General features: G+C 39.1%; 1 long non-coding RNA gene across 1 annotated transcript in view; it reads right to left on the reverse strand.

The window, feature by feature from the left end:
* Nucleotides 1-23,213, reverse strand: part of LOC103795303 (uncharacterized) — a 41,410-nt gene extending 18,197 nt beyond the window's left edge. Inside the window, exons 1-2 of the long non-coding RNA XR_622844.4 lie at nt 23,066-23,213; nt 20,081-20,193 (exon numbers count right to left, since the gene is read on the reverse strand). This is a non-coding gene — a long non-coding RNA (uncharacterized LOC103795303). The remainder of the gene's footprint in view (nt 1-20,080; nt 20,194-23,065) is intronic.
* Nucleotides 23,214-24,844: the final 1,631 nt, after the last annotated feature.

Here is a 24,844-nt window from a genome sequence, read left to right on the forward strand (position 1 = left end):
ATTATACTGGACCTGACTAGCTGATGACATTCTACCTGAAATCTGTGGTTCTTCACATGATAAAAGACATAAGTGTACTACAGGGTTTTCTGAATCAGCATTACCCTTCTCCTCTTTGTATTCTCTGCCAGGTCTCTTTGCAAACCCTGATAGACTAACTTCCTTTTCTCTATTTCAAGTCTTTTGAAAAAATAAAAAAGGTTACAATTAGAGCTTATAAATGTATTTTCCTTCAGTGTGAAATGACGGTTTATTGGGACCTTGGGGAAAATAACATCCTTCATCTAAGAGAACAGAGCTGAACAAAATGGGAGGCAAACATAGCAAGGACTAATCATTTAAAGAGAAATTTAGAGGTCTGCTCATCTAATGACTAAGAAATAATTTGCTGTCTGCATCTGAAGAGGTAAGGAAATTGTACTTGAAACCAGCTGTGCATGGCATGGCAATCTCCTCTAACATTAACAATTTGGCTGGGTGTGGTGGCTCACGCCTATAAGTCTAGCAGCCCAGGAGACTGAGGCAGGTGGATCATGAGGTCAGGAGATCGAGACCATCCTGGCTCACATGGTGAAACCCTGTCTCTACTAAAACTACAAAAAGCCAGCCATGATGGTGTGTGCCTGTAGTCCCAGCTACTAGGGAGGCTGAGACAGGAGAATCTCTTGAACCCCAGATGTAGATGTTGCAATGAGCCAAGATTGCACCACTGCACTCCAGCCTGGGCAATAGAGTGAGACTCTGTTGCACCCCCTGCCCCCCCAAAAAACAATTCAGATGTCCAAGTCTCATTTCAGTCTTATGGCATCAGATTCTTAGAAGGGTAAACCTTTCAGGGTTTCTATATTTTTAGAGCCTCACCAGTGGTTCTGATTCATTGCCAGAAGAGTGAATCCATATTAAGTCCCCCTGACCCTAACAGACTATTCTTGTAGTAACAAGGAATGTGTAGATCTTCATACCACACATGAACATGATATTGGTACCAATATCTTGCATGTGTCATAGTTAACAATCCATCCTGGGTTTTCTTCAACATATTTCAGGAAGAAATTTTTTTGGTGGTTTTTATAATCTAAAATGATCAAACATTATCCCTCAGACCTATTTAAATATTTACAATCTTTCATGGTTTATTTTACTTATTCTCTAACTCCTCTTCATTCCCTGCAGCTTCTAGTACATTTGTTCATACAAACAAATGTATACACATATATAGATCAAGTTTCAAAAGAATTTAGGTAAATATATATATAAAATCTCAATTCAGGTAAATATGTATCATCTCAAAATATTTCAGATATTATACATATTATCTGAATTACCTCAAGATATACTTTACCTGAATTGTTTTGAGATTTTAAAATAAATCTCCCCTTTTCTTTTTCATAAAAGGTCATTCTGTGTTGACTTATTTTCAGGATTATGAGATTTCTTAAAGCCATCCTTGATTTTTATTTAAACTGTAGACAATATCTGATAAATAATTTTGAAGAAGTCCCATGAATGCTATTTTATTTCCCATTGATTCTTTTTTCCAACATAGTATGAAAATTTTAAAACGTACAGCACAGTTAAAAGAATTATAGAGTAAACATCGATGTAGCCACCATCTCAATCCTGCTATGAACATTTTACTTTACTTGTACTACCACATATCTATGCATCCGTGATTCCCTCATCAATCTATAAACCATCCTATTTGATGAATTTCATAGTATATTTATGGCTGGCCATGGTGGCTCACTCACACCTGTAATCCCAGCACTTTGGGAGGTCAAGGTGGGCAGTTCACTTGAGGTCAGGAGTTTGAGATCAGCCTGGACAATAGGTCTCTAGTAAAAATACAAAAATTAGATGGGTGTGGTGGCATGTGCCTGTAATCCCAGCTACGTGGGAGGCTGAGGTGGGAGAATTGCTTGAACCCAGGAAGCAGAGGTTGCAGTGAGCTGAGATTGTGCCACCACACTCCAGCCTAGGTGACAGAGCAGGACTCCATCTCAAAAAAAAAGTTTATTTATATATTGATTTTATAAATTTTATGGCTATTTCTAATGTTGATGGTGACAAAATATTTCCCCTGCAGGTTGTCATTCAGCCAAGCAAGTTTTCATTCAAAGTAACTCCATGGTAAAAGACAGCACAGGTCAGATTCCATTTTGAGGAAATAAAATATGTTATCTTTTGCCGGCAAGAGGATTTACAGATTGGTATTAAATATAATACCAATTAAATATAAATGTAATATGTTTATAAATTAAATATAATGTAATATGTTTTTATTTTAATATTTAATTATTTATATTATGCAATTTGAAAATATCAACCTTTTGACCAAAAAATTAATAAAATATTACTATTTGTCCAGTATTTTTAAAAAAGATACCAGTTGAAGGTCGGACTGTTAAATGTTAATATACATCTGATTTTTGTTCTTCTACCCTCAAATGCGGTTTACAAGTTTATGGTATGTGCTAGATGCAAGGAGTATGCATATCTGGAAATCTCAAGAAGAATGAATGATGTATCTGTCCTGGGGCATTCAGAAAAGTAAAGGATACAAACTGATTTTGAGTTAAAATTTTATTACTTGATATCTAATTACCAGTTTATTTTTAATTAATACAAAAAATATTGAATTAGAGGTCAAATTTGTGATCTGCTTATAATCCTTTATAGGTAAGCATAATATAAATAAAATCTGCTACAGTGTACATACCTAAAATGTGAAATTTATGCTATCCAGTATAATACATTAAGGTAATTTATGTATTTGAGGATAATCACAATAGCTAGTCATAATTTACTGTTGACTGTGTTCTCAATAAAATGCAGGAAGTTAAACTCTCAGAAATCATTTTAATGTTCTGACTTTAATATTGGAGTAAAAGTCTATGTTTATCATATTGCTATGTGCCTGATGTTTTTAAATATAATTAATAAGACTAAATAAAACCAGAAAAGTTTGGAAAGATAGCTTGCAAGATATCTTGCTGTTGAGATTGCTCGGGTCTAGCCCCGGGTACTGTGTGACCTTGAATGAGTTATTTTCCCTTTACTGGCCTCATTTGTCGTGTCTGAAAAGAGTAGGTTAGACTAAGTGATCTCCAGGGTCCTTTCTTACGTTAAAATTCAGTCATTAATTAAAATTCAATGTTTTTCAGACTGAGAACCTACATTCAAACTAATTTTGCATAAGGAAAACTGCAATATATTCTTCGACAGAGGGTTATCTCTTTCAGAAGCTAAAGAAAGTACATTATATATTAATGTTATATAAATACATGGAGATTTTGAATTTTATATCAATGCAATTGAGCTTTGAATTTTAGCAATTATACTAATCAGAAATTGCATAGCATCTGTTTTGGAATTTGCTGCTCAAATATAAGAATAATTGTTAATGTCAATCATTGGTGCTGCGAACTTGCATGGTTTCAGAAGACATAATTGTGAATACACGATGTAAGAGTTGAGGGGTCTGTTTTTACCCCTGACTTCATTGTTTTAAAAAGCAAAATGCAACCAACATGGATTTATAGCTCACATTAAAGTATAAGGATTTATTGAAGTTGTACCAAAGCATTCTGTAGAATAGGATAGGATGTGTGTTACACCAGTCTTTGTGTAGAACCAGAAATTAATATGTTATCTTTCAGGGTAAAGCTTATCCAAAATATCCATTTCCCCCGTTTCAAGTCATCAGTCAAACATTTCTTCTCTTCATAGATAGTCCTACGGTATTATTTCATTAGTATTTTTGTGAAGCCAATTAATTATTCTGCTATTTAAATGTATGTAATTATAATTTGGCCCATTTCAAGCCTTTTAAAAATGTATTAACATCTTTTGAGCTAAAATCGGACCTTTTTGGTTATCACAAAAAATCTATTCAGAAAGACAGTATGGGCTGCATACCTTACAAAATGGAGTTGACTACCTATAAACTCTCAGATTTGTTTACAGGTATATTTCATTTTAACAAATATCTCTGTCCTCGGTGATGTGCTGCATACAAATAAATGTGTTCTGAATCTTCTCATCTTATTGATAATGTTTTTACAAAGTTTTCCAAGGAATGAAAATTATTCTTTTTTTTTTAAAGTAATTGTGATGTTTGCTCATAAAAATGACAGACAGTTCATAGTTTGTAGCTTCTGGCTATGGTACTATATGATGCTAATATGACAGGGTTTCAGTCCCATTTGTTGAAAATACAAGTAACAAAGGGTCTTCAAAAATAAGGACCTTTTACATAGATCTTACTTAAGGGTACCATGGAATAGTTCTCTTCTCCCCAGAGTACCTCCCACACCCACTGTCTGAAAGTGAAATCTCACTGTCATGTTTCATGGGCTTTTTAGGGGTGGGAGGAGATCCTGGCCTAACGCCAAGAATGTTTCCTGTCATTCTCTGCCTTCCTCAGCCCTTTCGGCCATAGATACTGAATCCTTCACTGTAACCTGACTCAGCCCCATCCCATCCTTCTGGACTACATTATCAGCATGGAAACCAGTAGATGCCACACTTCAACAGGTGGAAGTTAGTATTAGTTTTGTTGCCATAGGCTTGGTGTCTTGGTGTCTTGGAATCACTTTGGCTCACCTTGTGTCTCAATCTGCTTGTGCCACTAGAAGAGAATACCACAAACTAGATAATGTATAAATAGTAGGTATTTATTTCTCACAGCTCTGGAGGTGGGAAAGTCTAAAATAGAGGCACTGGCAAGTTAGTTTTCTGTTGAAGGCCCAGTCTCTCCTTCCAAGATGGTGCCTTGACTGCTGAGTCTTTCACATGTTGGAAAGTGGAAGGCAAAAGGGAAGAGGTAGCTCCCTCAAATCTTTTTTTTTAAGGTCCTTAATCCCATTCATGAGGGCTCTATTTTCATGACTCATTCACCCCCCTACTTTTTCATACAATCACATTGTTGATTAAGTTTTACCATATGAATTTTGGGAAACCCATTCAAATGGCAACACCAAGATACCCACTAAGTTGGCCTTCTACCAGCCCCTGTGTACTTGGTGCCTACAAGGACTGGACTCTCCTACTGATCTTCTGTCTATTGCAGTTCCTTGAATTCCAAGTTGGCATGACGATGTATAGGGAAGGTAGTGCTGGTTCCCTGTCTATTCCTGTGTCTCCAACCTTGGGTTTCATATTCCCAGTTCACTGTGGAGACACAATTTCACATAGCCATGTCCTTTGAAATCATGATCCAAGTACTAGTATGTCCTTGAAGACTGCTTATATTTGAATTGCCTCCCATTCTGCACCCCAGCTGCTGCATTGGATTCTCCTGAATATAAATACTGATGCTGGTTTGAATGGAGCCTGGGCTTACAATAGTAGACATTAGAATTCTGGTTGCTGCTCTTTTGGGGGCAAGTCCTCGTGTCATAACTAAACAGCCTTAGTGTCCTCCTCCTCCTGATCTATGTGAGGCTTAGATCAAGTTGGTCTCTTCAGCACACAGAATATTGTAGAACATGGATGCTACAGTTAGACAATGCTGGGTTCAAAGTTTACTCCACCAGTTATCGACTGTGACATTCTGTCAGTTCCTTAACCTCTAAATGTTCATCTTTTTCTCAGGAAAATGAGGTTTCCATAGAGCCTCCTTCATTTCTTATTTATGGATTTTTACTAAGATAAATGCATGAAAAATGCCTAGGATATTATGGTGTCCAGTAAGTACTGAAGGAATGGAAGCTTAAAAGTATAAAGTATGAATCACATTTCAGACACTCAAAGCCATTTCCAAATTAAAGTGAGTTGCAAAGAAAGAAATAGCCTAAAATGTACTTTTATTCATTAATGTTTTGACCCTTTGTTACCCTAATGCTTTTCAGCCACCTGATAAAGCCGTATGAGGATGGAACGTGGGAAGATTATGGCCTATAAAAATGGAATAATCTTCTTGTATTCTTGCTATTTTCTTCCTGTTTCCAATTCATAAGCCATTTATTCAACTTTTATTCATTTATTTGTTCATCCAAAAATATTTTGTACAGTGTACTGCACTGTGCCCCAGTAGGCACCTAGGTTGAGTGAGGTGAGATGGGATTTACAGGTTAGGTTAAGAAGCTGGATTTTTTTTCTGCAGGTAATTGGGAGGGATCAAACAAACTTGATCATGGAAAGATCTTCATATTGCATATCTGTGAGTTGATAAGACTACTCTGGGAACAATGTGGAGAATGGGTTTGTAGGGGAAGGGATCAATGACAGGCAAACCACCATATCTCATGTGAGAACATATGTTGTGCTAGTTTATGTCTTTGAGGCTTTGTGCTGCTCAGAATGTCCTTCCACTGCTCCTTTCTCAGCCCCTCCTCCTACAGGAAGCCTTCCCACACTCTTTCACAAACTGTAAATCCAGTGGCATTACTCTGTGTTACCCGTCTTGGCACTTATAAAACATACCAAAATGAAGTACTGTCTTCCTTGTATTTTCCACCAGATTTTAAGTAGTTTCAGGCCAGGATGTATATCTTCTTCCTTGTATCCCCAAAGCCCACTTCAGTATGCAGTGTATACTAGATGCTCAGTTAACATTTAATTAGCAATTAGGCTCAGCTGGTAGTCAAAGACTACATAGCATGACTCCACCCATGAAAATCATAGTTTAACAGAAGAAAAACAGACATGACAATAAATCATTACAATGCAATGGGATGATAGAAATCTTTATCAATGTCTGTACAAGTACAATAAATCATAATGGAGAACTGGGTTGGGGAGAAAATAGGGAGACTCATGGGCCAGTGCCATGTCTGCAGCCTGGGAGCAGCGGAGCCCACTGGGGACTTGGGCCCCAGAATCAGGGCTATTGTGTATAACATCATCTGTGGATTCCACCTCCAAGGAGCAAGTCATTCCTTATGTTTCAGTTAAAGTTTCAATAGGCCCAGAGCCCTAAAGGATCTCAACTAGTAGGGTGTGAACCCCACTGTTGGCAAAGAGGGACCACAGACAGCAGTGAAAGGCTGCTGCTTAATTGGCTGTGACTATGTGCTTACAGTTGAGGGCTCACTTGTTTCCATTCTTAAAACTCTGTTTTCAGATTCAGTCCTTTGGTGTTCTTCGTGTTCTCTGTATTTTCTCAAAGACGTGTAGCAGTGCTTGCTTGTGTGATTCCCTCTGAATCCCTGGATGAGTTTTGCCTAGAATCAGCACCTTCACCTCATTTAAAACTGTCACATGACGCACACTGTCTTCTAATATTTTTGTTATATTTTGATTTTTAAATTAATGTGTTAATTACTATGTTTATTTTGCTTTTTTCTTTGGCTGATTTTTTTGACAGCACATAACGTGGACAGAAAATCATCAGCTTATTTTTAGAGCAATGCCAACTCAGTAATGACTCCATCTGAATAGATCCATTTAGTGGGGAAAACAAATTGATATGAAAAGATGAATAGACAGGGATGCAAGAACAGGAATTGCAAAGTGAGAAAGGCATTTTATAATTTATGACAGTAAGAACTATCTTTTGTTTAAAAACATTTCAATTTGGATGTATCTTAGATTTCAAAATCATAAACATGTTTATTCTGCCCTTTCAAATACGAGTGAAAAACACAGAAACAAAATATTAACTGAGCCGTTCTTTAGACAGCTTCTGGTTCTCATGGCTACTTCTGCTTTAAGGTGGTCTTGCCTATCTTTGCATTTCTTGATATGAACACAGTCAAATAAATACATAAAAATAGAAGCCCTCATTGCTGATCTTGTCTCCTCTGCGATTCCAGCCCACTCCCTCAGTCCCCTCAGAGGCTTCCTCAATCCCTTGTTCTTCTCTCTCTCACTTCTCTCTAATCAGTTGTTTTTCAGGCCAACTGGGCATGGGTTTGCTTTAGTATCATTGGGATGAAACGGGTTGAAAAGAGAACTTGGGGCCGGGCGCAGTGGCTCAAGCCTGTAATCCCAGAACTTTGGGAGGCCGAGGTGGGTGGATCACGAGGTCAACAGATCGAGACCATCCTGGTCAACATGGTGAAACCCTGTCTCTACTAAAAAAAATACAAAAAATTAGCTGGGCATGGTGGCACGTGCCTGTAATCCCAGCTACTCAGGAGGCTGAGGCAGGAGAATTGCCTGAACCCAGGAGGCGGAGGTTGCGGTGAGCCGAGATAGCGCCACTGCACTCCAGCCTGGGTAACAAGCGTGAAACTCCGTCTCAAAAAAAAAAAGAGAACTTGGAATAAGGAGGGCTGTCTTAAGCTAAAGCATGACAGTAACAGAGGCACACACTACTGCATAAAAATAGCGCTTGGTTCCGATCTCTGTCACTAGGTGTCGCTAAGTAATCTAATTAGATACCCGATTTATGACCAACAAATTTGAGCAGACATTGAGCTGAATGAGGCAGAAATAAAAATTAAGGTCATGTGGCCTACATAAAATCCTGTTATCTGCAACAGCTATTTTAGAATAGCAGGATGAGTACCTGGAATATGAATTGAAAGTTCATGAATTAAGAGCCTATGAAGGGGCTTAGCCTTTACTGGGGAAAATGAATAAATCCTTTCTGTTTTATATGCCCTTCCTTTTCTTCCTCTCCTATTAAGTTGGACATCCTGCTGTCTGCATTTTCATGAGCATAACTGGATTTTATGTGGTCTAAACGTACTGGCTGGGTTGTTCGCGTCTACTGAGATCTACTCTCCTATCCCCAATCCTTCCTCAATTCATATATTTTATTGTTAAACTTTTTTTAAGAGCCTGTTTTAACCTCAACTACCTGAAAAGCAAGCTGGATAAACATAATACCTATTCTTAGTGGAATATCTTTGGCCGAACTCCTATTCATCCTTCAAGACAGATCAAATGTTTTCTAGTTGTCAAATGTGGCCCCAGGCAGTTCTTTTTGCCTCATTCCCAGAACACAGCTGCATATTCTTCCGTGTGCCCTTTTTTGTTTTTTGGCCTTACGAGGTAATTAATGGTTCATGTATCTGTCTTCACCACATACTGTGAGCTCCCTAAGGACAGGGACAAGTTGAGGAAAGTGACTGTTGAACATTTGCTGCTGTTGCCAATTATAGGTCTTCTAGTGATGTAGCCTATAGAAAATTCAGCACACAATTACCAGTTTCCATAAACATTTCAGTAGAATCTTCTCATGTCATTTCGGCAGGAGTTAAACTGGTCGGTGTGCTTTGTGTTTTATAATATTGTATGCTTAGAAAGCAAAATTAAGGGCTGACTAAATTGATGTGGAAAGAGATTTTATGTTGTGTGTGTGTATGTATTTGGATGGAGTCTTCAAATGTTTGCAAAAGGAGTTGTTTATTCATTCGCCCATTGCCAATCCTTTTAAAAACAGTTCCACAGCAGAGAAGGGAAATTGTATTTAGAGGAGATGCTAAATCAACACCTAAATTAAGGCTAAGCTTTTAGGCAAATTACTGCATTTTTCTTTCCTGAGAGAAATGACTTGAGATTAGGAAACATCTTTTCTTAAAGAGTTTAACGTACTTCCAAATTCAAACAAATATTTAAAATGTTACCAGTAATTCTATATAAATCTTCTGTGTGTCTATACTTTTCTAAAATAAGTGGTAAATCACTTTAGGAAACCTATAACAGTGAAATTCAGCACACATTATTCAGGTTTACTGTGTGCTTGATGCTTTATTGAAGGAGGGAGGAGATAGAAACATTACTGCCCCCCAAGAAGCTCACAATTGGTGTGGCCATGGATTAAAAAATATCTAAATACAGTTGGCTACTGGCCAGGAACCCAAAAGAAGACTTGATGAGTTCCAGAAAAAACGATATTTACAGGGAGGTTTCCCAGAGAGGCATAAGATTTTAACTAGAATTTAACCATCTTCGCAGTTGGAAGGGTTTACAGTTTCTACTTACTTGATGGTTTAGCTAAATCAAAGCACTAAGGGATTCAGGCAATGTTTACCTAGAGTTTTAAAAACCTAGATTTAGAACTTTTATTAACAAATTGGATACATCTTTTAATCTAAATGATAAAGTTATTAGAGTAAATCAAAATGACTATTTTCTCATATTGACATGTCCTTAACCAAAGCAGGTTTCAAACTTGGGCATACTTGGAAATTATCAACACAGTTGTTAAAATACAGATCCCTTGCCAAACTTACAGAATATCAACCTCCTGGAATGGAGAGGCAATGTGCTTTTAAAAAAGATTCCATGTGCATCGGGCTTAAAACCATTATCTAAGCAATTGGAGAAATCAGAGGTAGAATTTGGCCTCTATATGCTATAGTTACTAATCTTACCTTCTGATCTACTAATGGATAATCACCTCAAGGGGAGAAAAGGAAAAGTGATTAAGCATTCTACTGAGTTCTAGAGCTGCATGTAGATCAGTTTTTTCAAAAACTGTAATGCCAGCAAGACTCCCACTTTAGAGATAAGAAAACTTAGGGTTTAGAAAGTCTAAACTCAATCAGGGTCACACGTCTAGTCAGTGGTAAAACCATAAGTCGGCTGACCTCCTGCTCATGGCCCATTTAGTATGGCCAGTTTCTCTCCGCCCCAGAAAGATCAATTTTTAAAACATGTTTCCTGCAAGACAACTATTAAATCATTTCCATTAAAATAAAAATACATGGTGATTTTTTCACACGTCTGCTTTGAACTGGCTGCTAGTAACTCAATTTCCAGGGAAGAAGGAAAGAGCTGGCTTTCTGTTACTGATAATCTCTTTCACCTTCATCCACCCCTCAGCTTCTTCCTGACATTCCTGTATCGGAAAGCAAACAATGGGCAGCTCTAAACCCTTAGCACTCACCAAGCCTCTTAGTTGGTGTTGCTGAGTTCCCTTGAGCAGCTTAGAGGTGGGATAGTTCTTAAAAGTAATCAACTTGCATAAACCATTTCTTTTGCAAATGGGCAGTGGGGATTTAGCCAAGTACAGAGAAGGAAACGTCTATCAAACATGATCCTATAATTGGGACAATGTTGGGTATGACCAAGATAAAGCTTGGTAGGTCTAATTCCTGCTGACCAAAGAATTAAGAGAGCATCAGGATCTGAGATGAGTCAGTCTTATTCAATCCTGAAATGATCCCGGAAATTAATGTCACAAAATTTCTGATCCTTAGCTATAAGGACATTGGAAACAACACCAGCTGGTCTGTTGTGGTTGTTACTGACTGGCACAAGGTGGATGGATTTCCTTTTCCTTTCTTGGGCACCTCAAAGGATAACGACTAGTTATAGAACATTGTTAAAATATTTGTAAGACAGAGTTTTGTAAGTAGATTTGCATATAGTATTAACAATAACTGGTGGTACTGTATATTTTGTTTTTTCAAATTTATGTAGGCACTTATAGTCTCTGAGAACATTTAAGTACATGAAAGCAGGACTTTTACCCTATGCTTTCAAGATTGAGAACCCTGAGTTCAAAACTGATACTCTCAAAACACCTAGGTTGAATGAACTCTTTTCAAAAACCAATGGGAGTAATAAATACAACCTGAAATTTTATCCACTGGCTTTTCAAATGAAATTGTTGTTAGACAAATATAAGCATTTGTGTAATTAAAAAAATAAACATCCATCTCCATCATGAACCTGTAATCAAACTTTCTGGTGCTTGTATTTGCTTATTTTTAAATGGGTCAGTTTGTGCCTGTGCCTGTGTGCGTGCGTGTGTGTGTGTGTACTTCCAGTAATGACAATTTAGTGTGTCTATCTTAACAGAATTACAAAGCAATTCTGAAACAAAGGTCAGGAGACAGTTCTATTACCTTCTTCAAAAGGTGCCAGGACAACTTCTCTATTATATTTTCTCCCAGAAACATTTTCTGTTCCTTGTTTATAATATGATCCATCATTTTTCTAAAAAAGACAACATACAGACCAAGCTTTAATACTAGTTTTTGTATTTTTATGAAAGCTGCTATTTCAGCAGCCAAAGAAGCTGACTTAGCCGGCCCCTAAACAGCCTTCTCTCAACATGCCATGCAGACAAGATAAACCAGCTGATTGTGTAACAGCAGAAATCCCGCTACACAGGCAGTTCAGGAGCTGGCAGAAGTGGTGGGAATTTTTCTGCGCAGTATTCTGGACAGTCTGTCCTGTCTGGTCTGTCTTTATCCCATTGTTTCCTAAAGCTCATCCTCCATGGTAATGCCTCAGACTGTGATGGGCTGTTCACTTCACAGCATGAATTCTGACCATTAACTTAGTGATAGGACCCTAAGAGGAAAGAGGAAATGCTGCCCTCCCCAGGTCTGTTCTTTGGGAAAGTCTCTGCAGAGGAGCAAACTGTGTCCTAACCTGGGTGATTAATTTTTATAATGGGTACTCAGTAGGGTTAGATTGTATTGATACATGTAAAAGTACATAGAAAGATGAAGACTTTCTCTGAATAAAATAGTACCAACACTCCGTTTCTCTGTCTCCTTCCCTCTTACATACACACACACTCCACAGTGTTTTATTGGAAGATAGAGCTGTAGAAGAAAGCTTTTTCGTCTCTAATCTTTTTCTTTTCTTTGCATTTGTCCATGAAAAGTAGGTCTACTTTTGCAGAGGTGTGTGTGTGTGTGTGTGTGTGTATTTGTAATGAGATAATGGTCTTAATTTATTCAGACCCTCAATTTTCTACTCACTTTTAAATTACAAAGAAAGAAAATTTTGCCAATTCTTTTAATCTCTCATGAATGTACTATGGAGTGAGTCTTAACTTCTCTGCATCCCATAGGAGCAGATGTGGTTAATTTGGTCCCTGGAACTCATCAGCCATTCTCCACTTCTTCCTTACTAATGCACTGTGATATCATATGATTTTATTCAGGCCACCACTGTGTCCAGATAAGACTACACATCCCAACCTACCTTGCAGCTGGAAGTGGCCTATGAGATGCAAGCAGAAGTTGATGGGTGGGGTTCCCAGGATAACTTTGATTCAGCTGGGAGGTGTGCCCTTGCTTTGGCCTTCTATTTTCCTATTGCCCCAAGCCATGGTGCCATGTCTAGAGCTCTTGTGGCCATCTTTCAACCTTGAAGTGACCTTGTAAACAAAAGCTACAGGCCAAGTAGGTAGAGTGGAAAACAGAAGATTCTCACTCCCTGATGATTGTGGAGAACATGACACGTCCTGGCTTACCTATCTTCAAACTTACTTTGGGAGAAGGAAAGGAACTGTTTTTAAGCCAGTTACTTGGTTTTTCTGTTCAATCCAGCTGAAGCTAGTCTGTTAAAAACTATATACAAGTCATGTAATCTAGTATAGCTCCACCCTGCCCCTTTCCCTCTTCTCTCTCCTCCTACCCTTGGCTGCTGGTTTTTGCTTGCCTCGTAGCTTCTCATCTCCAACTGGTAAACCCAGTGCTTGGTCTGCTTGTTGCATGAATGTTGGAAGCCTTCCACCAATGATGTCTACTATCACTGAACATAGGCATCCAGCATTTGTCAAACCTAGCCCCCATTTGCTTCCAGCTATCCCAGTTAGCAGCAGAATCCAGTCTCCTGATTTGAGGCCAATTAACCAATCAGATTATTAATCATTTCCACTTCCTTAAGGAAGAGCAGGTAAAGAGGGATAGAGATGGATTTTTCCTTCACGGTGTTTCTGAGAGTCATGATGGAGATTCCTTCTTCTATGAGATAAGAGGAAAATGTGGGAAGAGAAAGAGTTTCCCTAAAGACACAAATCCTTTATTATGTTTAAATTTCCATATCAGTCTTTGCCTCTTTTTCATTTTCCCTTCTTTAGCTGTGTTGAAGGGAGTGAAGGACTGGAGTGGAGAGATGAGTCACTAGATCCACGGCCATTCAGTGCAACATGCAATTCAGCTTTATCTCTCCTTTGGCTGGTGGCTCTGAGGGGGTGCAGGAAGAAGGTGTGTGCTTCTCCACCATATGAAAGTGCTCTCACCCTCTCCCCTGTGCACCTGCTCAGCAGCAAGGGACAAAGAAAGAATGTGGGGGGAGTAGACAGGGGCTCTGTCTACCTGCTTTGGCTTCTACACTGGGTATATCCTAAACTCATTTGTGTAAATCACAAGTGAGGAGCAGAGAGATTATTTTGTTAGAAATGCATTTGTTTACAATAAGTGAAGGGTAGGCAGTCATAGTTTGCAATGGCTGTTTGAAACTGAGAATTCACTGCACTTTCTAGATTGCCCTTCCTTTCCATAGAAGGTTAAACTAACAACATTTGCCATCAAGAAAATGGGACAGTTACCCTTTCCACATTCCAGAGTCTATCTACCTCCTTAAAAGAAATCTGAAGAAAGAGACTCAAGATCTTTTTGATTACATACAAAGGGATGTGAACAGTACTTCTTAAGGACCATTCTTCAGGTGTGATGAAGAATGTCCTGTTATTTTTTAAAAGGATCATCAGAGTTGACAATTTTGTGGACTATTTTGAAAATAGAACTCAATATTCAGGACATTGTGATAACTAGAGGAATCACCTAGGGCTTAAATCTCAAAACTGTGTGTGTGTGTGTGTGTGTGTGTGTGTGTGTGTGTGTGTGTGTTATGAACTGAACGCGAGCCCGGGAATCTCGTCCAGCAAGAGGGTCCCAAACCTGGAAGAGAGCGCGCGCAGGAAAAAAAGGAGACAGAAAAGGCGAGGTCTGGAGGGCTACATGCGCTATGCTCATGCAGCAATTTTATTTTTGCAATGTGTTTCATTATATACTTTTTTGAAGTTAAAGTTGTTTACACCAGATTAACGTACTTAAGTTACAGTAAGCAAGTTACACCCAGTAAGTAAGTTAAGCGCAGTAAGTAGGCTACGCCCTGTAAGTAGGTTACTTCCAATAGGTCAAGGTAAGTAGATTACAGTCACGCCCTGTAAGCTATGGTAAGTTACAGTTACACCCAGTAAGTTATGGTAAGTAAGTTACCAAGTGTAAATACTTAAGTTAATATTTTACAATGAAGGTAACAAGGGTCCAAAATGAACACAATCAAGCAATAAACCATAAGAAGCCGAAAGTAGACACAATGCCTCCCAAGTCCTCATATCCATAAAGTAATGACTGTTGATTATTTAGAATAACATAGTCCCTCTCTTGGTTCTTGCTTTCCCTCAGCTCGACTCCCCCAAACAGGGATCTGTGTCTGGGCTCAAGCTCACCATATGGTGAGGCCCATTTCCCAGGGGCCTCACGCGGGAGCGATCCCCACAGATCCCTCATGTGTGTGCACGCACGCGTGTGTCTGTCTGTCTGTCTGTCTCCCAAGTTTTGCCCCCATGGATGACCCACTCAGAGCCATGGTACATCAAATGGGCCACTCAGTTGCTGTGAGGAATGAACACCAGTGCATATGTTTGACTCAACTGCTGCACTGTGACTCTATTTAAAGTTACCCAGTGTTCAGTGTTGCCAGTTTCATAATGACACCTAGTATTTGTATATCACCTTTGGCTGAAAAACAGATTTTTAAAAAATATACTTCGGTTTTTATCACAAATGTAGGTGGCAAGTGTGCTTCTTTCCTTCCTCCAGTTGAGGAAAATGAAGAAAGAGCAATGAATGACTTGTGTAGGCTCACGAAAGCATTTGTAAAACCTAGGCTTTTATTTGCCTTCAGTTTAACGTAATTTGTTAGATCGAGTACTAATTCTTTTCTCATGCTTTTTTGAGATCGAATTCACAATTCACCTTTTTAAAGTACACAAGCCATGATTTTTAATATATTCACAGTTGTACAACCATAATCACTATCTAATTCCACATTTTAATCACCTCAGAAAGAAGTCACATACATATTAGCAACCAATCCCTATCCTCTTCCTTCCCCAGCTCCTGGCAACCATTAATCTACTTTCTATCTCTATGGATGTGCCTTTTCTGGACATATGTAAACTGAATCATACGACATGCAGCTTTTTGTAACTGGCTTTTTTCACTTAGCATGATATTTTTAAAGTGAGTACTTCATTCCCATGGCTAAATACTATTCCACTGTATGGATATACTATGTTTTGTTTATCTACTCATCAATGATAGACATTTGAGTTGTTTTTACTTTGGGTTTGTTATGTGTAATGCTTCTGTGGACATTCTTGTACAAGGTTTTGTGTGGAAATCTGTTTTCAGTGCCCTTGGCTTTATGCCTAGGAGTAGAATTGTTGAGGTATATGGAAACCCCATGTTTAACTTTTTGAGGAATTGTCAACCTGTGCTACAAAGAGGCTGCCCAATTTCACATTCCTACCAGCAATGTAGGAGGGGTCCAGTTTCTCCACATCCTTGTCAGCGCTTGCTATTTTCTGTAATTGTGGTTAGCCATCCTAATGAGTGTGGTAGCTAATGATTTTTATTTGTTTTATATTTCAATAGCTTTAGGGGTACAAGAGGTTTTGGTTATATGAGTGAATTGTACAGTGGTGAAGTATAGGATTTTATTGCACCAAGTAATGTATATAGTACCCAATAGGTAGTTTTTCACTAATGGTCTTTAAACAGTAATAATTTAAAGAAATAGAAAACTGAGACCTTGGGTCTTTTTTATTTTCTTCTTCCTCTTTTTTTTGTTGTGAGACAGAGTCTTGCTCTTGTTGCCCAGGTTGGAGTACAATGGCATGGTCTCAGCTCACTGCTGCCTCCACCTTCAGGGTTCAAGCAATTCTCCTGCCTCAGCCTCTCACGTATCTGGGATTACAGGCACCCAGCACCACATCCAGCTAATTTTTGTATTTTTAGTAGAGACGGGATTTCACCATGTTGGTCAAGCTGGTCTTGAACTCCTGACCTCAGGTGATCTGTCTGCCCCAGCCTCCCAAAGTGCTGGGATTACAGGTGTGAGCCACCATGCCTGGCTGACCTTGGGTCACCTTCTAAGCAGGGAGAATAGATTATGTAGCCCATGGAAAGGGAATCCCTCTCCTCACCAGGCTTCTCCCCATTTTTATTGCGTCACTCCTTATCCATGACAGGCTTTCAGGGGTCTGCACTTAATGGGAGGCAGAGAAAGCTGCTTGAGGCTTCACCACCTCCCTTCATTCCCAGAGTCCCACATTCGGTTTACAGGGAGGGTTTTCCAGTTTGCAATTCCAACTCTCTCGAGAAACTCTCCTACCATTAACACCTGGCTCAGTGCATTCACTATTGCACCATCTTCAGCTGTTCTGGAATACCTTCTACACCATTGGATGCCTTCCTCATGTTAATAGCAACATACAATACCGAACACGCCCATGGCCCTTATTATACATGGTTGCACTTAATCTTTATACCAACTCTGTGATTCATGTTGTTACTGTCCCAGAAATTTTAGAGATGAGGAAATTAAAGATAAAGGACACAAAGTCAATTTCCTTGGCCACACAGCTATCAATGTTAAAGTAGAAATGACTGGGCAAGGGTGTAATGTCAGCTTTGTCTGTCCCGCTATTTATTTCTTCTTGGTCTCTTCTCAGGTTCTGGAAGTCTGGATAACTCTCTTACACTGAGAAATCCTGAAAAGTGATTTCTTCATCCTCCCTCCCCTAATGACACAATAATCCTGGAGGGAGTTACAGAGCTAAGTAGGCCTGGGATGACTTGGTTTTATTTAATTATAATTTTAATTATTCCATTAAGCCATTTATGTCTCTGGAGTCAATTTTTCTTCTCAGATATTTTCTGATAACTAGAAAATACGTTTATAGGTTTTTTTTTTCTTGGTTTTAATTGCAGTCTTATTCATTGGATCAGTTTAGGTTTAGAGTAAATTCTTCGATAAGAATAATCAAGGTTAACCCCATATGCACAGTGCAATAATCCTCTTTTTTTCTTTTGGCTGTGAAACAGAATCTAGCATGGTCATTTCATACCAGGTGAAGGATGGCTCTCAAACAGTCTTTTACCACACTTTCTATGATTTTGCTGGTGTTAAACATGCATTATTAGAATACATGGCAACAGTGCTAGAGTGGACTCTGGATTCTTTATGCCGGACTTGCGTTAAGTGGGAGAAGAGAATACAAATTTCAACATTTCACTAGGAATGGAAGTAGATGAGCCTCTAGTGTTTTTGTTTTGTTTTAACTTTTATTTTAGGCTCAGGGTAAATGTGCAGGTTTGTTACATGGGTAAACTTGTGTCATGGGGGTTTGTTGTACAGATTATTTTTCCACCAGGGCAATAAGCCTAGTACCCAATAGTTACTCTTTCTGATCCTCTCCCTCTCCCATCCTTCATTCTCAAGTAGGCCCCACTGTTGGTTGTTCCTGTATTTATGTCCATGTGTTGATGAGCTGCTATTATTTTTAAGGGTCTAGTTAAGTTGAAATGGTACCTTTTACAAAATATTCACCATTGAGACATGTGTTTTCTAGTAGCAAAAATACCATAATGAACATTCAGGGCCCCAAATACTTTTTCCCTGACTACCTATCACAATCTCTCAACCCATTTAAGAGCAAAAAAGAGGAAATGGTGTGTGGGAAAACATAGACATTATCTATCATTTGGTATGGGCTTTGACCAGATATTCCACTTTCATGACAAGTTAGGTCTACTTTCCTTACGTTTTAATCCTTCCTACCTGCAAAGTTAGAAGTTGGCATCTTAAAGATAGGATAGGATGAGGGTAAAGATATTTCCTGTATTTCTTCTGGAAAGGGGGGTAAGGGTATGTGTGAAAATCTTCAGGGGAAGACCAGAGAATGACTGTAGGGAATAGTGGCAAGTTAATTTAAATTAACATACTGTGGCCGGGCGCGGTGGCTCAAGCCTGTAATCCCAGCACTTTGGGAGGCCGAGGCGGGTGGATCACGAGGTCAACAGATCGAGACCATCCTGGTCAACATGGTGAAACCCCGTCTCTACTAAAAATTACAAAAAATTAGCTGGGCACGGTGGCGCGTGCCTGTAATCCCAGCTACTCAGGAGGCTGAGGCAGGAGAATTGCCTGAATCCAGGGGGCGGAGGTTGTGGTGAGCCGAGATGGCGCCATTGCACTCCAGCCTGGGTAACAAGAGCGAAACTCCGTCTCAAAAAAAAAAAAAAATTTAATTAATTAATTAACGTACTGTAATAAAGCCAACCCCTGAGAATGGTTCTTCTGGATGTTGTCATAAATAACGCTCTACTCATGACATGGGCAAACATGAGCTCAAACTAAATGCATCTATTGAGTTTTGTTAAAAAGTCATTTAACTTGGGGTTTGGCTCAGGTTCATTGTATTTCTTTTGAAATTTTATTTTCAATTACCCATATACAAATTTCATGTATTTATGAGGTACAATGTGATATTTTGGTATATGTTTATCATGAGGAATGAATAAATCATATTTTTTAAAAAATGCTTTAACTCTAGTTCATAGCAATATTGAGAAGAAAGTGTTTCTGAGTTGCAAGGATCTTTACTGGAGACTTTTTTTTTCTGACACTGGATCTTTGACATGAGTGATGTATAACTAATACTTGGGTGATTCCTGTAACTGGCATAGTTCTAAAATAAAGCAGACACAAATTGTTTTCTGTTTAAACATTTTATGTCAGTAATGGAAACATTTGGGTCTATGCTCAACCTTGAATCTTTGTAGTATTTGTTACTTAAATATACAGATACCCCACTGGTCAGGGTCTGTGCTATTCCTTGGGCCTCTTTGCTTCTCCAGCTCAGCCCTGGCTTTATATTTTCTGTTTCAAGCTCTTCCAGATTCCGTCTTATCAATACTTCAGAAACCTCTAAGGCAGACAATGTAATGGAGACAGTCAGAAGACCTGGATTTGAATACTCCATCATTTGCTTATTTTGTGACTCTGGGCAAATTATTCAGCTTCTTTGAGGTAATTTCTTCATCTATAAAAGTGAGAAAATGCTTAATACTTATTTCTAGTATTAGGTCTTTAATCTAATTTTCCATGCAAAGCTCTACTCTCATAATTCATTTTGAATCAATGATAGCTTGAAAAATATCCCAGTAATTTTCCTCCAGTCATTCCCCTCATGCCCCACCTCCATGTTCACCATTGACATCAATATTTGTCAGCATTTAAACAAATCGTAATGATTTTCCTCCAAAAGGGATTTCACTACTTCTGTTGTTCAACATTGACATTTTCCCACTTCACTTCATTTTGGGAAGTAGGTAAATAATGAATAAAATGAGTATGGATACACCTTGCAAGACGAATTGACTCACCTGAATTGGATTACTTTGTTTCAGAGCAGTATTGGAATACTTAACTGAATTTATTAGTGGAGCCATAGGAAAGACTTCATGGGCAAGGCTGCTATGGGAGCTCAAATAGAGGTGGAAGAAGGGTGAGAGAGGGTCTGATAGCTACCTGCTGCCCAGGTGAGAATGAGCATAAACAAAGGATTAAGCACCACATGAAGGGCATGGGGGTCCTTGGAGGTGTGGGACCCATAGAACAATCAGATGGGCTCTCTGAGGCTACCTGACCAGAACTTCAGGTACCTGATAAGCAGGATGGCTATGAAGGGGCTTGGAGAGGAGAGGAAGGCAATGAAGCTGCCTGCTGGCACAGGATGCCTTTGCCAGCAAGACCAGGAAAGGGCAGTGTTCAGGACCCAGCTCAGACCAGCAGTGGAATATCTATAATGAGGACTAGAAGCTCATTGCCCCAACAAAAGTGATGCTGCTGCTTAATTCAGCCCTGATATGGAATTATTTCAGTTGCCCAAAGTAATAATATTCTTTATGGGTCACTGTGACACTGTAAAATATTTTGTTCCTAGCAGATGGTATAAACTTAGTGAATGTTTGCTGAATTTACTCATTGACTTATTCATCCAAAAATACTTATGAAACTTCTGTTTTAGGCTTGACTCTATTTTAGAGTGTAGAAATATAGTCATTAACTAGATAGGCAAGTTCTTGAAGTCACAGGGTTTCTATTCTGGAAGGGGAGTCAGATACTTAAATAAACGAGCAGAGTAGTATCAGGTATTGATAAGTGCTTGTCATTAGTCTTATCTAGAATGATATTTTAGATACAGTGGTCAGGGGAGTGGTATTTGAGGTCTGAATCATAAAAATTAGCTGCCTACCCCAGGATCCATGCGAAGAGAACCTCAAGTGGATTCAAAACATGTAACACATGCCGATTTGTTCTATCTCTTAAGTAAATCTTATATACTGCGTTCACAATAGTTGTTGAACATGTTCCATATTCCAGGTAATGGGTTAGGTGCTACGGATCTATAAGCAAGAGCCGTGGCCCCTGCCTTCCAGGAATTGACATTCCAATATGGAAATCCAGAGGTGTTAACAATTACAATAAAAAGTGAGAACTGCCCTCATGGAGGTAGGGTCAGTGTATGTGGGAGACTTCTTGAAGAAGTGCCTTTATTGTAATGAAAATAGACTATCTGTGTGTTGGGGGAAAAATGTCCATGGATCTCTCATGTTTCTACAAGCCTTGTCAACAAAGACTACCATTGGGACTATCATTGAAGGATGTTTGAATGGTAAACCTCTTGGAGGTTAGAGGTAGAGCATCTCTCTTGAGCAGAGAGGTTTCTTTACTAGGAAACTAAAAAAAGTTTCCTTTTAAGGAAAAAGTTGGGCAGGTTTCCTTATAACCACTTTAAAAGCTTGGAGTTTCCAAAGCTCGGGGTTTCTCACCTTTGGTGCAAACCGACTGAGTATACAGTATCTACCTTGGCCACTCCCTAATGCCCCATAGGATTTGGAGAACAGGAAGAACCAACATGAATATTGGAGCTTATGCTGCTTGCAGTGCCATGGGTGATAACGTCCTTTGTGTCTGACTCAGGAGTCTGTGTCTTCTGCAAGAGTCCATGCAATTGTGGTAGCTCCCTTGTTAGCTTGGAAGCAGATAAAATTTCAGACCCTTAATCATTCTTAACATGGTGACAATATGAAAATTATTTCAGCTTTCTGAGCTTTAATTTTCTCAGTGGAAAACTTGGGATAAAAATTCTTCACAAAATCATTGTACGAGCCAAATAGAAGGTCATAGGTATAGCAGAGACGGTTAGCTATTCCCTAATATATGTTCTCTCTCTCTCCTATAACATAGAAACTGTAATGTGGCAAAGGCTACCAGATTGACAAAAACAACATCTCCTAGCCTCCCTTGCAGCTAGCTGTGATCAAGCAGTAAAGCTCTAGTTAATGGGGTGAGAGCAGAAGCACAGCTTGCAGATGATGGTCTTGCAAGGAACTAAAATTCTCTCCCCTTCCCCTTCCCTCCTTCTCATTGCCTGTAATAGACATAGTGGTGAGACATCTTAGAACATTTGGATGGGAAATACCCTGCACATGGCAGAGCACTAAAACAGAAAGGAGCCTGGAGCCTCTGTTCTTTTGCTGTCACCATTTAGGTCCTGGACTGCAAATATACAGACTGTCACATCAGAAAAAACCTTCAGCCTTGTTTGAGCCACTCCTATTTGGCATGTTTATTGAAAAAAACCTGTAGTTTAATTAGTGGAGGAGTGAGAAGATCTGAGTGAGGGATTAGAAAGATGCTGTTGGTGATGATAGAGAATAGAAAATAGAGGCAGATAAATTAGAAGGAGGGAGATCACCCGGCTGCCCAGGAATGTGTTTGTTTTTCAGAGGTTTTGAATGTTAGCAAATCTTTGTCTCACCTGGTCTGGGGAATCTTGCAAGAACTTTGAATTCCTTAGTCAAATAAATTAGAAACACACTGAGTTAAAGTTAAACAATTCTTTATGATAGGTATTACAAGTGTTTTCAGCACTGAAGGATTTTATGCCTCTTAAGAGAGGGCTGAAAATAGTATTCCTCAAACTTATCGAAAATGAGACCTTCTATCTAAAACTTCTAGTGCTCATGGCCACCAGAGGATACATGATCCAGTGCCTGTGAGATTTAAAGACATCTACCAGCCCTCTAGAAAATTTTAATCTGCACTAACCTCCAAATAGTCCACAAAGCAATTCACAAAGAAAGTTATTTGTCAGATATGAGGATGAAATAAACATGTGCATCACACACACACACACCCCTTTTTCAATCGAGAGCCAAAAGTTGCAGATATACAAGAAACCATTTGGTATCAATTTTCCTCTCTACAGAGTTTAGCTTTCTGTTTTTGTTCCAAGGTGTGGATGCATAGGACGAGGATTGAAAAAGATAACAGTTCCTACCTCCATTCCACTTGAAGATCTTCATGAAGAAAGTCCTTGCCAGAGCCTGAGCAAAGTGAATACAATTCTCTTAGCAAGAGGTCACGCTGCATGGTGGATGGCCTCCTTGCTCAGGAAGTTCATGACAATCCAAGAGGCAAAATGAAAGGAGGCAGAACAGAACATGTAAAGTCAGAATCCTGTGACATTGGCCCTGAGAGTGTTTGATCTGGCAGGAGCTATTTTCCATGAGTAACCGAGTCCTGTGTAGCACTTAGGGGATCAAATGGCAGTATACATTGGATCAATAGTTAATGTCTTAATTCTCTCCATGACCAATGTGAGGGAAAGTAATTCTGTTTAAATCCTTCATAGAAAAATACTTCATGCAGAATACTGGGGGGAAAAGAATTAAAAGTTGTGATTTCATGTCAAATATTCCTGCAGTTTTCTCAACAGTACAGTTAATCCTTTGGGCTGGCAAAAGCAGGTTTTCTTTCATTATTTTGGTCTGTGTTGGCAACAAAGTTATTAGGTGCAAAGGAAACACAGAGAGATGTCACACCATGCTTGACACTGTCACTGTGGTGACAAGGTTTTCTCCAGCTGTCAGTGTCAGAAGGATTTCATTCTGTTTGATGCCACACAGTTTTGTGGTGAGAAGCGGCAGGCAAAGCCCTTTGATTCCTTATAATGTCTTCATTAATAATAGCAGTCACCAATTACCAGAGAATAGGAGTGCAGAATAAACTGTAAACATTATAACCTGGGGTCTTTAAGGAGGATCTTCTATATTGTTTCATGGCCAGGGAGGTGAATTCAGCAGGAGGATTTTTGAATGCTAGAAAGATAAGGGAAAGCTTCCATTTCTTCTGTGCATGTTGGTCCTTTAAGACATCATGGTTTGTGTGCACAGTTTTCTCATTTTCTTCAATGGCCTGGGTCATTACTCACCCAACAATCCAAAACAAAGCACAAATTGTGTCTCTAAGTCTATACAATGAGAAGGTGACTTCTTTTTAAGAGCCATGAGAAATTCTCAGAATAAAAGTCTTGGAAATCAATGGAAATCCACCACATCTCAGTTTGGGGGAATACCATGTTATGTAATATTAGGTTTCTTCTTTGTAGGGTTTCGGGAGCCTTTAATGAGATGATGCATTCTGTGAAGCTTTAAAAGAAATTTTTGTTATGGGCCTAAATAGTTCCATGAAACCTCTATTTTGAAAAGGCTAAAGGAATTAGTTAATCCATCAGCTTTTATTATCTAATGAGCACATACCGTGCCTACAAAGAAACCAAAGTTTTCAAGAAACGCCCTCTAACCTGGCAATCAGACCAAAGTCCACATTCTTGGTGAGGAAGTTAGGCCTAACAATGTTTTAGCAGAGACATAATTTGATCCTTGGGACTATTTAAGAATACAGCAGTAACAGGTGCTTACTTTGAGCTGTAGCAGAGATGGGCTGCAGGATTTGTGCAGTTCTCATCTCGCTGGTTGGAATTCTCTTCTCTCCTATTTGCGAAAAATACAGGTGTGAAAAAGTCGTGTTCTTGCAGGGATAGAACTCACAATCGTTTCTCAAATGTGACCTAATGATTCAAAAAGCTTGGAACGTCACTGTTTAACAACATTTTACAGTGGAGCATCACACTTTAAAATAGCCCTGTGGAGCCCTGACTCTAAGGATCCTGGAAGAATCCCCAAGGGGCTTTTGCCATTGGTGAGTGAGAGTGTGTGTGTTTGTGTGTGTGTGCGTGCGCACACATGTGTGCAGGTGTGCATGTTCAAAGTCCAGG

The sequence above is a fragment of the Callithrix jacchus genome, chromosome 9 (genome assembly GCF_049354715.1).
Source record: "Callithrix jacchus isolate 240 chromosome 9, calJac240_pri, whole genome shotgun sequence".
Taxonomy (NCBI): Eukaryota; Metazoa; Chordata; class Mammalia; order Primates; family Cebidae; genus Callithrix; species Callithrix jacchus.